The 10,688-nt window shown below is 37.8% G+C and overlaps 1 long non-coding RNA gene across 1 annotated transcript; it reads right to left on the bottom strand.

The window, feature by feature from the left end:
* Window positions 1–4,472: 4,472 nt before the first annotated feature.
* Window positions 4,473–10,465, bottom strand: LOC120324694. The gene is made up of 2 exons (XR_005566195.1): window positions 10,433–10,465; window positions 4,473–4,674 (listed from the first exon to the last, which is right to left on the bottom strand). It is a non-coding gene; the product is annotated as an uncharacterized LOC120324694 (long non-coding RNA).
* Window positions 10,466–10,688: the final 223 nt, after the last annotated feature.

Here is a 10,688-nt window from a genome sequence, read left to right as displayed (position 1 = left end):
ATCCCTCTCCTCTACTCAGTGCTGGTGAGACCAAACCTGGAGTGCTGTGTCCATTTATGGACTCCTCAGTACAAGAGAGGTATGGGAAGAGTCCAATAAAGGGTCGTGAAGATGATGAAGGGACTGAACCATCTCTCCTATCAAGAAAGGCTGAGAGAACTGGAACAGGTCAATCTGGAGAAGAGAAGGCTCAGAAGGGATCTGATCAATGTATATTAATACCTGAAGGGGGGGTCCAAAGAGCTAGGTTTGTGTCAGTTGTGCCCAGTGACAGGACCAGAGGCAATGGGCACAAAATGAAACACAGGAGGTCCTCTCTGAACATCAGGAAGCACTTTTTTATTGTGAGGGTGACTGAGCACTGCCGCAGGCTGCCCAGAGAGATTGTGGCGTCTCCATCCATAGAGATATTCAAAAGCCACCTGGACATAATCCCGAGCTACTGGCTCTAGGTGGCCCTGCCTGAACAGGAAGGTGGACCAGATGACTTCCATAAGCTCCTTCCAACCTCAGCCATTCTGTGATTCTGTGATTTCTGTCCAAAAAAAATACTTGACCCCTAGCATTGGAGGTGCAGTGGAAACTAGATGGTCGGACCTATTTCTATCCCAAGGTGGGAATTTTTTCCTTTCTACAGCATTTCCTATGTGAAGCTACACACAGTACATTTTTACACTATACAAACAATATAAATTATATTTTAAATTGTACAAACACATTTTCAAACAGTTGACCGTTCACATAATGAATACTAATATACTTGCAACATGACTACCTATTAATGAGGCTCTCTGTACCAATCATTACTAGACAGACATTTTCAATGAGTGCCTTGCAGAGTATACAGATTCCTTTGCAGTTAGGCTTATAGTTAACATTTGCAATTTTTAATTCTTCAGTTTTCAGACACTTTTGAATGGTGTATTGAATATACTTAAGCAAAAAGTTGGGCTAATTAGTTCTTTTCTGTTCTCTCTCACAACTTCTAGTACTGTATTTCTTGTGGTATTATTTCCACAGAGACAAATGTAAGTTATGAAAGCAGTGCTCGGACAGCCAACAACAAATCTATAATGGATTAACAGTTAAATATTTTCTATATAGCAAGTGAATTCATCGAACCAGGAGGTGCAAATGTTTGTAATAAAGGCATATCTCTATCGGGCTATTATCTAGCCTTTCTGGTTGGCAGCATCAGTCTGTGCATTTGAGAATTGCTTTGGAAGTACTTTTATTATTTTTAGAAGAGTTCTTGTTTACCAGTGGAGAAGTTACTTTACATATGGAAGATCACACAAAACTAAACCTAAACCAAAAAAAGAGTGAACATCAAAGTACAAAGCCCTGAAGATTATTTTGCAATGCTCCTGACAAACTGAGACAGCTACAGGTTATGTGGTATTACACATTTTACATGAAAATTATAGAAGCTATTTATTCCTTAATATTTCAAAGAGAAAAGCAAAGTTTTATGGCCAAGAAAACAATTAGTTAATATTCTTAGATGAAATCTAGCAGTGTTTGGGTACTCCTGTTGTTTTAGTTGTAGCCATACTGAATGTGGATACCAAAACAAAATGCTGTCTTTTGCATAAATAGCTTTTACCCTGAAGTTCCCACATGCTGTGCCATTAATATGAGTCAACTAGTGCCTACACATGCTCATAAGGTAAAGAAATGCTTGCCTAAGCAAGATCTAAGTACTTGTTCACGTAGGGAAGTCAGTGTGAAACAGTTGTGTGTGAAATAGATCCCCATACCTGACTGCACATTAAATCCCTTGGTAGACAACTGAATGTGGACCAGCTCGAGGCTTCAACAAATATTAGAGCCAAAAGTAGCTTTTAATGCCCTGTTTCTATATTAAATAAAATTATATGTATCTTGTGGGAGCTGCCAGAATAGGACCAGGCTGAGATAAAAAAAAAAAAAGCTCTGTAAGCATTGCATAAAGGTTGCACAGGAGAGGCTAGTAGGGAGTCTTGAAGTCAAAATGAGAGTTTTAAGAGGCTGGGTTCAGCAGCAGAGACTTGCTTAATGGCCTTGATCTGTCATTACAAGTTCAGTACAGATTTTAGTCTTTGGGGGGAAAAAAATGAAACCTCTTTACAAATCAGTGCAAACCTGGCAAACATTGTTCCCAGAAACCGTAATTTTACTAAGAATTTTGAAACAAAATTTCTCTGAAGTTTCCAAATCAATTGTGTCTTTCTGTGGCTTCCTTTCTTCCCATGTGCCTGTTACCTCTGCTCTCAGACCTCCTGTCACCCAGGACACTTCACTTATTCTCATGGTTTCAGCTACTGCCTCCATTTACCAAAAATCTCATCCATCTTTCTGCTCCAATTTTTTTTACTTCAAACTTTAGCTTCAAGTACATCAGTTTTAAATTGGAAATTATGACATTCTGCTCAAAAACCTTGTCATTTTCCTTATTATTTAAAACCTGTTTATTTTTCCCTCTCACCCAGACTTCTGAACAGCACTTTCTTGGTTTTTTTTCATTTTCTTTTCCCACTTGTTTTATCTCATACATTTATCCCAGTTCATATTTCTAAACTTTGCTTTATCCTAAACATACCTACTGCCACAATTAGTTTTTTGACTGATCAGAATTCACCCCTTACCTTTGTTTGGTGTCAATACACCTGCTGACTCAAACAGACAGTGCTGCAATAGTTTGAATCATTGTTTCTTCATAAGAGCTAGAGACTTGCCATTTTTAAAGCTCAGGTTTTTTTCCAAATGCAATTATGCAGCAGCTTAAAAATAGCTCACAGTTATTGGTAATTTGCAAATACAGAGAATTGTATTGTAATCCTTGAACCTCTGTAAAGTAGAACTTTCAAGGCTCTATCTAAGCTTTACTTTTAAAATATTTCAGGTATTCATTCCACCATATTATACCACCAGTTCTTACTGGAAGTAATTTGGGAAATATTTTAATTTTAACTACCTAGTTAAAAAAAAACCAAAGCATTGAGACAATTATTGATATAATTTTTCTCAAATGACTGTTCTGCTGAATCTGACTGCCACACACATCCCATCAGGGCTTAGTAATCTTTTAGACAGTCACAGCTGTGCCAGCAAATGCAACTAGTTTCTTAGCTCCCAGGGGCCTGGCTTTGAATTAGCTTGTGCTAAACACTGTCCCTCCTACAACAATTAACATGGCGCACATTTCAACATCATTTTCTCCCTTCTGTTGCTAAACTCAAGCTCATTACTAATGTCTTCAAGCTCACAGAGTTTGCTACCATGTTTTTTCACGTGACAAATAAGTATTAAATTCTGCGATATGAGCATGTGGAAACTGCTCATTTTTTTCACATGAATTTATGCTTACAAATGGTTCTGATGATTTACTTGCTGTTATTCTGAGCCTTATGGTTCCCAGAGCTCATTGTCTCAGGAAGCATCTTGGTGTACTTGTGCCTTTTCCTTGTCCTGCTATCTCCCATCATTTTGGAAATAACCAAAAGCCAAACCCAACACCCTTAAGATTTCACCATTCCCTGGAAGTAAAGATAATTGCAGTCCTGCTGTTTTTGGATTGCCCCTGAAGACCCGGAGTGCACTCATTGTCTGTGCATAGCACAGTGGGGTGAAGCAATGGAAATAAGATTGTACATAAAACCAAGTGTCAAAGCTGCATCTGGCAGGGAAGTAAGAAAAGCAATATCAGAAACCTGTTGGAGGAAGGAGATCAACGGACTGATGAACAATAGAAGAGTTTTTGTCGGGTAGGGGAAGAAGAGATGACAGTATTCTCTATGCCAGAGTTTAAGAGAAAATTAAATTAGTCCTTGCTCTAGTGAAAAGGAGATAGCAGCTCTTTCTCTACATGTTTAAAATACAAATGCTAAACTTAAAAATAAAGGGGATTCACCTGCAGACTAAAAAATTGAAAGGTAATTCATTATTATATTTAAATACCCTTCCTTTTTTTTTTTTTTTTTTTTTTTTTTTTTTTTTTTTTTGTGGTCCACTGCTTTTCTTTTCTGAGTGCACTGAAACTAAACATTTTATGCAATCTAGATTCAGCCAAGAAGTTAATTACCATACTGGTAAATATTTATACACTTGTGCCAGGACTTCTCAGGCTCAGGGTTCGCATATCTTCCACTGTGTTTTCCTGTATACTTATTAGAAGTGCACAGAACTCTGTCTGCACTTTGTTTTACCCCTGTGTTTGTCCAAAGCATGTGGATATGGTATAGGCACGTGGTGTGATTCTTGGTCCTGTGCAGGGCCAGGAGTTGAACTTGATGATCCTTGTGGGTCTCTTCCAACTCAGGGTATTCTGTGACATGACTGAATAGTCATTTGAACTGTGATACGTTTCACGGTAAGTTTGCATTATCCTTGATGTACAAGAGATCATATTGACTGAAGCACAAATACAGAACCCAATTCCTGACTGCTAATTAAACCTGACCCCTGTGCTGTTGATTACAAATGTACCGGAATTGAACATTTGCTGAAAATTTTATTAAATGACATTAAAAAAATAGGAGAGCAGTTGTCTCATTTGCTATCCAAGAATCTGCTCTTCCCAATGTTTTGCAGGACTCTTTGTCTGAATCAAATGCTGCCACAGATTTCCAAGGGAGGGGAGCAAGAATGAGAGAAGGAGCATCTGCAGGTGGTTTTGCCTGAATTACTCATCATCTGGAAAAGACAGAATGTAAGTACCATGCAAGATAAACACAGTAATATGAAATACTGAAATGATGGGCAGGACTGTACTATTTATATTCTCCAAAACAGAATGAATGAAACTTTTCTGGGGAAGCCCAGAAGATGACAGGTGAACTCATTACTCATGTCTTATAATGTTGTGATTTTATCTAGCTGGAGAAAATTAGGATAAAAATGAGTGGGTTTGACCCGAGAAAAGTAGACAAAAAACAGGATCGCGTACTTGCAGAGAGTGAGAGGTTCCCAGGAAGCCCTGCATTTGTTCTGGCACAGGGATGTTATTTCAGCACGAGAGTGACTCAGACTAGTCCCAAAAGCGAAGCTGTCAAAATGTGCCCTGAGTTTGTCTGCTTCTGTTTCAGACTGGCTTAGTGCATGCCATTCTGCTTTTGAGATGTGCTGGCTTTGGGTTGAAGGACTTCAGTACCTCTGACTGTCAGACACAGTGTTCGCAGGAATGTTTAGACACACAATTCCCATTAAAATGAAGGATTCAGGCTGGTCATAGCCTTCATAAACACTACTGAAATGATCACCAAAGGAAACTGTAACTCTTTGAATGGTAGGCCTAACTATGTAACCATGGTTGTAACCATGTAACCATGCATGCACATGTATGTGGATGCAAACTATTGAAAACTACTGAAACACAAACTATTGAAAATGAAAATCCGGTAAGACCAACATGGAAGTAAAATTCATTGTAAAATTCAAGCATGCTTTTCTTATATCTCCTCTCCATGAAAAGCATTTCTTTATGTGTTTGCAATGTCACTGTGGAGTGCTGTTCTTTTTCAATCCTTATGTACATATTGTAAAAGGATACATAGATATATATAAAGACACATAAATACGTATATGTATGCATACAATTGTATCTATGCTTGCCACTGGTAGGCACATATATTTATACATGTACACAAGGAAAGTATTAACTGAGTAAAAGACTTTCATTCTTTGTTCACTTTAAAGCCTATGGAGTTAGTTTAATTCTTTAAAAATTACTATACTGTGTAAAGGCACACATACATTACACTTTCAGCAAAAACATCTTGAAAAAACAAAAGCTCATGTTCTTACTTTCCAGTCACTCAGGTGTGCTTCAGAATAGAGTCATGACATTAGAAGCAAAGCACGGCAATGAGTGGAGTCCAGGCTAATAAACCCTACTGGGATAATTAGCATGACCTCCCTGCTATTGCCATTAAGAGACACTAAAATGAGGGAATGCACAAAAAAGAAAACAGAATTGGAAACCACCAGACAGACAAAGATGAAGTCTAGGGACTGGGAAAGTGAGAAGGTGGTTGCAGGAAGTTCCGGCTACAAAAATATTGGGAACAATGGTTTCATATTCTGTAACATCTAGTGATCCCAGCTGGCCCTAATCGTGATGGAAAGGCTTTGTTTAAGAGCTATAAAAAACTTCATTTTTTCATAAACTGTGTGTGTAATCTGGAAAGAGAGAGAATTTGTCTGATCTGAATTATGTGATCTTTGTTCGTATAGTATTCCTTGGTGAATCCAGGGAACAATATGAGAGCCCTCCTGTGGCCAGCTGAACACCTGTAAATTCCCTGACTGCAAAGACAAGACAGCCCACTGGGTCATTACCTAGTGTCTGATTTCTTGTTCAATGGGAGTAAGTTGTTATTATCACACTATTCATTGTGTAGAGGTGTGCATGGCACTCTCAGCAATAAATAAAAGATGACTGGCCTCAAGCACTGATCATCTAAGTTAGTGCACAGACATGGTGAAGTTGAACACAGAGGTAACACTAGCACAGAATATAATGACTTATTATCTGTTGCTGTAAGTCGGCACAACTTCACCAGCACAGGCAAAAGAAGATAAGTGGATTGAAGAAGAAGCCATATGGAATACTTTAACAAAAGGCAGCAGACTTGAGGTGGAAAGGATGTCTCTGAGCACCAGTCTGTCTTCATACACAATGCACTGACATTTACGCCAAGATAGAATAGATGTGAAATTCTGTGCTCTGACTGGGTATTTTTGATAGATCTCTTTGCACAGTGTAGATACTGCACAAGCTACAAAGCAGGATTCTTGTTAATAGTCTCCCACTCCTACACAACTTGGATCTGCCAAGCTAATCCTCATTCACATCAACTTGGTTTACAGAAGTATCAGAACAAAAAAATTCAATAACATAAGAAAGGCTGAGAGATCACGCTTTAAACGTCCATAACTTTCCCAGTAAAAAAATTCCTTTTGCTACAGAGGCAGAAAGAGATTCTATGCAGCCTCTTTAAAAAGTGAATAGCTGGTCTAAGTACACAGAGAACTTAAAAGGTTAAAAAAGAACCACTTACATTATAAAGAATATGAACCAAAATAATCCCTTTTAAGCTAAGAAATTTGACATCAATTTAGCGCTTTCATAATTATGAAAATGCCTTGCCATGAAATAATTATTAATTTATATAATCAAATTAAAGAAGTCATACAGAGAAGCAGCAGCTTAGCTCCTCTGAATAGATGTGTTCTGAGCTTAGGCTGAAGAACCAAGTGTGTGCCCTATGCAATGCAATGCATTACATTGCTGACTCCTTCAAATGGACATAGGCAGCCTTACACCTTGGGAGAGTTCTCAGAGATCATTTACAAAACACTGATGATGATTTTTATAAGCATGAGTAAAAGTGGAGGAAAAGAAAGCAGCATTTAATCCTTTCAGTGCAACATTAATGTGTTACCTTCCATACTATCACCATTTTTTCATGTTTCATAAGTCAAAGCAAAATACTATTTGAATAATCTGTATTTAGTTTTTCCAGCAGCAGCTGGAAACTGCTCCTTGAAATTTTTTAGTTTGATGGTTCTTCCAGACTCCTAAATTTAGCTGTCTTTGCTCTCCTTGTCAGGCATATTCAATGTGACAAATTCTGGTTCCGTACAAGAATTTTAATGTGTGAATTAAAATCTGCAAATCCAAATCAGTCCGAGTGGGGGTCTCTGTTGGTAGTACAGCCAGTTGATCAGTAGATGGTGGTGGTGCACTGTCACCTGATGCACTTGGCCAAGGACAGTACCCAGCTGTTAAACCATTTTTATTGTAGAGCAGTCCAGTAACAGTTTTGGAGATGACTGAATTTTTAATGTATCAGAACATTATAACACTAGGAAGCGAGAAATGCTAAATATCTGCCTCTTACAAATGATGGAAAAGTTGTATTTTATTTCTTTTTTTCCACCTGGAATTTCAGGAAAATTCTAAACTTCCTTTTCCCACATCATTTAGCTTTTGCTGGTTTTCATATAGTAATCAAACCGATAGAAGCAAGGAGAAATATTATAAAGAGTGGGAAGATACCTAATGCAATTGTCAAACTTCAGAAATCCTGCCAGCATAGTTATTTGCCACTTTGCCTCCCACATTGACTTTGTCACAGCAGCATTTTTCTGGAGGAGAAGGGAAAGAAGGAGCCAGTTTTAGTCTCCTCCCTCCAGGCAGGTAGGATGGAGAGGAGGAGCACTGGGGACATCCTCTGCCTATTCATGTACTGGATTCTGGCGTACCTGTATCCCTGAGGCTTGATCTGTTTTTACTGCTGCAGATATTTTAGAGCTTCCTAGGGATGTATATGGCATTATGCATTCTGGAGTCAGTGTGCTTGTCATGGTGATGGACTGTATTGATCTTGGGGCCTATACTGAGAGTAAAAGAGTAAAAAGTGAAGTCTTGGATCAGAACCACAAATGAGTGAATTAGAGCTGCCTTCCTGAGCAGTAAAGTGCTGAAGCTTTATAGCAGGACCTCTGATGGGAGTGACATGTTGAAAGCACTATATGAAATATTGTAGACTAGGGGCCACATAGCAGGGGCGGATCAGATTTCCAGTTTGCCACCCACTGGCCAGGCTGCAGATTTGCCTGTTGCTGCAATGGGAATTAGCAGCCTGTAGTTATAAGTGCATACATATTATGGATGATTAGGATGTAGAAAGCATAGTTTAGCAGTAGAGTATATTTGAATATTGCTAGGCTTCTGCTTACAATTTTAAATGTAATGACTCCAGAACTGGGCAATGATGGGGCCATACTAACACTTCTAGTTTGTGGCTCACACATGCCGTCAGAAGCAATACTTTCTCAGTTCCTAAGTCATACTGACTAAGAAGAAGGAGAGAGAAAGAAGTCTGACTAACTGAACAATCAGAACTAAAAGAGCAATGTCATTTGGGCTGTTCATAAAAACCTATTATGGAGGTAAAACCAGATGTTAAGTCGAAGCTGAATTAGTAGTTGAGAAGAGGGTGAGGAAACTGTTCCTTTTCCTCAAGTATCTGGTGTCAGAAGAAGAATCTGGTGTCAGAAAAGAGAATTGAGGGGGAAATCCAGAAGACTTGGCTTAAAGCATTTTCCAATATTATTTATTCTTATTCAGTTTTGGTTTTGGTCCTACCTTCACCCAGAAACAGAACTGCATCATGAAGGTGGATGAATCTTTACCTCATCTCAAAAGCACTAGTACAAAGCGGGCAGAGAAACAAAAAAAAGTGTGCCCCAGTGCTAGCAGACAAGAAACAAGAAATGACCTTTTCACATTTCCCCAACATGGGTTGGATTACTTTTTCTTTCTCCTTTCCCTCCTCCCTACTTCACTGTAATTTTTCTATCACCTAGAAAGTATAAGAAATGCATGTTTAAAGACGTAATGTAAAGAGTCATTCCCATGCTGCCCCTTTTGGATTTGAAAGCTGGTAAGAATTTATTGCTCAGTAAGTTAAACCTGATACTATGACATTTCTGAGGGCAATGGTTGTGTAAATGCATCCTTATACTGTCTCTGGGGTGCCACTGCAAACAAAAACCACAATCCCCACAGGGTAATGATTTCACATTTATGTGACTGAATACAGAAAATGGAAGATCATAAAAATAATCTTTTATGAACAGTTTCACCTTTATTAGGTCCTGGAAAAATGTGTATTGCTTCAAAACGAAACAGAGCAATGAAAGAGTGAGAAATTTAAATATTTTTTCATGGTACCTTCAAATATTAAAACCAGAATACAATAAAATACAAAGGAATTCAGAAACTTTAACTGCCCAGATGTAATTAATTTTGCACTATGAAGATGCCAGTGCAGAAACAATATAGATGTCAGAAAAAATCAAGTCTTAGAATAAAATTAATATCTTAAAGAAAAATCATACCATGTCTTGCACTATAAGACTTAGTCATTAGTGAAGTTATTAAATATAGCTGTTTAATCATTCAGTATAATTAAAATGATAGGTTAGCCATAGTCATGACAGTTCTACCTTGATTAGAGTATATTATTCCTATAATCTGGTGGTTTTCAATCTTAGAGTCATGAACTCTTCATAAACTGGGCCTAGAACCTCCATGTGGAGTCATGAGATTTTACATGCAAACGGCATTTTTAACCCTACAAAGAATGAAGAAAATTTACCTGTCTAAATTAAAGTATCTCCAGTCACTAGATGTAGCAAATAGTCCTTCAGGGCATATCAAAGTAATGAATATTGTAGGAGAATAAATATGTATTTGCTGTGTGTGTATATATATATATATTTGATGTAGTGTTAATGTTAGTTATCACACCTATCCATTTAACGTGAAATCTACTTTTCTTGTGTAATGCATGACAAAAGATTCAAGGACAAGGCACTGCCTAAAGAAAAATATAGCTATCAACACTGCAATAAAAAATACCAAACTCCCTCTGTTCCTTACCATGTTGTAGGGCATAATACTGCACTCCCTGATCCTGTAGATGATGCCTGTCTGTAAAGAAAGGCAGATAATAAAAGTCAAAATTTAATCCTTAACTTTGACTTGAATTTTGTAATTTATTTTGTGCTGACTGTTTCCTAACTGAGAATGTTTCAAAGAAAGCAGGATGGATTATTAAAGGTGAATTTTGTACTTTCCAAAGCATGCTATGGGAGCTTTCCCGTTGCCTGAAGAGCTAATGAATTTTTCAAGACAA

This window comes from Pipra filicauda, unplaced genomic scaffold (assembly GCF_003945595.2).
Source record: "Pipra filicauda isolate LSUMZ 115617 unplaced genomic scaffold, ASM394559v2 scaffold65_size3143899_pilon, whole genome shotgun sequence".
NCBI lineage: Eukaryota > Metazoa > Chordata > Aves > Passeriformes > Pipridae > Pipra > Pipra filicauda.
This window is presented reverse-complemented; position numbering and strand designations above follow the sequence as displayed.